Consider the following 3,752-nt stretch of genomic DNA (forward strand, 5'->3'; position numbering starts at 1 on the left):
ATTCGTTTGATTTGGCGATGGGTGACAGAGATTCTGCAGAGGCATCAGCTCTTGTGGGATTATTCATTCTATATACCCTCACAAGCATATTCGATACTACGGATATCGGCCTATATAGAGATGACGGAGTAGCTATAATAAAAAAAAAAACTCTAACAAACTCAACGGAGAAAACTTTAAGAAAATCATACACAAGGAAATGAAAAAAATTGGCATGAAAGCAGACGTATCAGCTAACATAAAAATAAAAAACTTCCTGGACGTCACGTTAAACTTAGATAAAAACACATATGAACCATACATAAAAGATTAGGCTACTCCGATTTACGTAAACTCTAATTCCAACCACCCACCACCAATTATAACACACATTCCCAACTCGATCGTAAGTAGACTCAGTAATAACTCAAGTGATAAAATGCATTTAACAGGTCAACCAATATCTAGAAACAGCCCTAAAAATAGTGGATACAAAAATTTTCGATATCAAATATAAGCAACAAAACACCAACAACTATAATAAAATCAAAAACAGAAGAAAAAGAACTATAATTTGGTATACGGTCCCATACAATCAAATGTTAAAAACAAAACTTGGTAACAGATTTCTAGACCTTATTGAAAAACACTTTCCCACAACCAACCCCTTACACAAAATCCTCAATAAAAATACCTTGAAGTTATCTTACAGTTGTTGCGAAAGTTTAGAGATGATAATTAAAACACATAATAACAGAATACTAAATAAAAACAATGTAAACAACAACAAAATAAACAATAAAAAAGTAGACATCATGACAAAATAAAACCAACACTAGCAGAAATAACATTAATAATAATAATAATAATAATAATAATAATAATAATAATGATAATAATAACAAACCAACCCTGGACAAAAACAACAATATCATAAATAAAAATACTAATAACGAACAAGTTAAATGCAACTGTAGACACCGCATACTATGCCCAGTTCAAAATAAATGTCTAACAAAAAGCGTAGTTTATCAAGCAAGAATATTTGCGAAAGAAAACCGAATAACAAGAAATATTACGTAGGCATGACTTCCTTAGATTTCAAAACTATGACCACAAAAGTACATTCAAAAATAAAAAAACACCGTATAAAAACAACACTAGCGAATAAATACTGGGAACCCAAAGAAAGCGGACTGTAGTCGAATGGAAAATAATAAGGCAAGCTACCACTTGTAGACGTTTAGATGACCCATGTAAATTATGCCTCCATGAAAAATTTGCTATCCTGTACTTTAAAGAACCCCCAAATCTATTAAACTGTAGACGAGAAATAGCAAACAATTGTCTTCACAAAATAAAACTTACTCTAGAATAGCGATACAAAATAGTTTTAAAACTAACAAAAACAATTGAAAACAAACAAATAAATAAATAAAATAAACATAAATATACATAAACGGCCACGCATATATGTATATATATATGTATGTGTGCATGTATGTGTGTAAACATATGTATATTTATATATATAAAAAAGAGCAGAAATGAGGAAAATCGTCTGCCTTAAACCACTAACCTAGTTCTGAAACAGATCCCTTGTTCCATAAGATGCATGCCCATTGGCTGACAGGAAGGGGCGCGGTGGATTCTAGAAAGCCGATTGGCTAACTAAAATCCTCAACATATATAAAAACGAGAAACAACCACATTATTAGCCCATAAGCCTGACGAATCCTATAGTGAATGAAACGCCGAATATTCAGTGTAGCTTCATCGCCATATATATTTTATAAATTACTAACAAGCTCTACCTATGCATTGATCACTTTTTAAGTAAATACTGAAAGTTTACGCATAAATCTATACGGTGTATATTAATTTTATGTAAGTAAATGAAGTAGTTATATATTTATATATACATATATATACATATATATATATATATATATATATATATATATATATACATTTAACTACAGAGAAAAGATAATATTTTGTTTGGAAATATATTTAACAATACATATTTAAAAAATATATATATTTACTCATAATAGTTTTAAAATAAATGCTTTCATAAAATAAGTTAGTATTTATTATGCCTACTTAGCAAATAAATAAAAAAGTATATAATTTCAGACACTGACAAGAGAATATTATGGCAAAGTTAAGTATGGAAACATCATGGATTACATTGAAAAATGCGAGCACTAAAAGTAACATAAATAGGATTAAACGAAAAGAAAAGTAAAAACTTGAAAATAAAAAAAAAACGAATATTATTAATTTGTTCTGGGAGGGAATTAAAGGATGTTGCCAATTCAACCAAGAACATCTTAACAGGAATTAAAAAAAAATAATTTTATTATTGCAATTCTCTGTTTAGTTCTTTTTAAATTCATATCGTCAATTTTCTGTTCGTATCCAACACGCCAAATACAATCATATTTAAAAGTTTTCACTCGAACATTATTTACGTCAAGATAATTCTGTGTTTGGTAAAAGAAAACATAAAAACTGATCGTTCCTTCCTACAAAACAGGATGGCTTTGAATTAAAATGGATTTAATAAAATGATAAACAAGGGAGGGTAACGTGGGACGTATTAGCAGGACATATGTTTAATTAAACAGATCTTAGTATAAAAAAAAATGTTGCACGAACGGGACTAATACGTAAGTACAATGATTAAAAAATATGGAGTATTAAATAAATTAGTGTATATATATATATATATATATATATATATATATATATAAGCGAAACTATGTGCAAAGCAATAAAGAATTTGACAAACGGATGCTCTAACGTAAACTTATTGTATATCACAATTGGCCTGTGCATATGTCGAATAACAAACGAATAACAAACGTAGACTTGAAGTCAAAGTCCGAAATAAACAAGGACCGCGCCACACCAAATCGATTCAGTAATTGAAAACGAGTCCTGTTTCATTGGAGCCTCAATACCGTTATCGATCTCTCCAGCAAAATGCCCGAAATGGCTGAGGAAGCGGTCGAGTATTGATACTTAAGCCACCATTGTTCGGAACGTGATCGATTTTTGTGATAACGTCGAACGTTTCTATGGTTACAGAGGGCAGAGCAAGCTATAGATTGTGTTGAGAATACGGTTTGAAAACATTCGGATAGAGAGCACCTAACTCTTGCAAATGCTTTGATTGCATATATCGAAAAAAAGTTTAGATTTGTTGACTGCGCCCGGACGAATGTATAGTACTAGTCTTAAAGCAATTTTCTTAAAGTTCAAATTACTAATTAGAACTTAACGGTAATAAACCCCACTAAACCAATAAAAGTAATAAATCCCCATAAACCAATAACATAAATAAATCTAAGGTACAACAATAAATATTCTCCTTATCCATCTGTATGAGTTTCTTGATACAGCATAGTATAATGCTAATAGTTTCATCTACTAGAGTGTAAAATGATTTTGCCATTACATTAATTGCATTTGATTTCCATGCTATTTATACGTACTTTTACGAACCCCACACTCTTCCAAACGTATTCTATATATTACGTAGAGATATTATTATGTAAAACATGTTAATAAATATTTGTTTAAAAAGAGACTGTTCCTATATACTTTTGCATCGAGGAATACATGCTAATACATATATAACATAAATTAGGTTTTGAATTATTTACATGAACGTCCTTATTAGCTCAATTGAGCGTTATTTCATATTAATTGATAAATAATAAGATTTAGATTTAAACATGAACATTTTCATTGTGACTATACCA

This window comes from Euprymna scolopes, chromosome 3 (assembly GCF_053919585.1).
Source record: "Euprymna scolopes isolate OS-2025 chromosome 3, ASM5391958v1, whole genome shotgun sequence".
NCBI classification, from domain to species: domain Eukaryota; kingdom Metazoa; phylum Mollusca; class Cephalopoda; order Sepiida; family Sepiolidae; genus Euprymna; species Euprymna scolopes.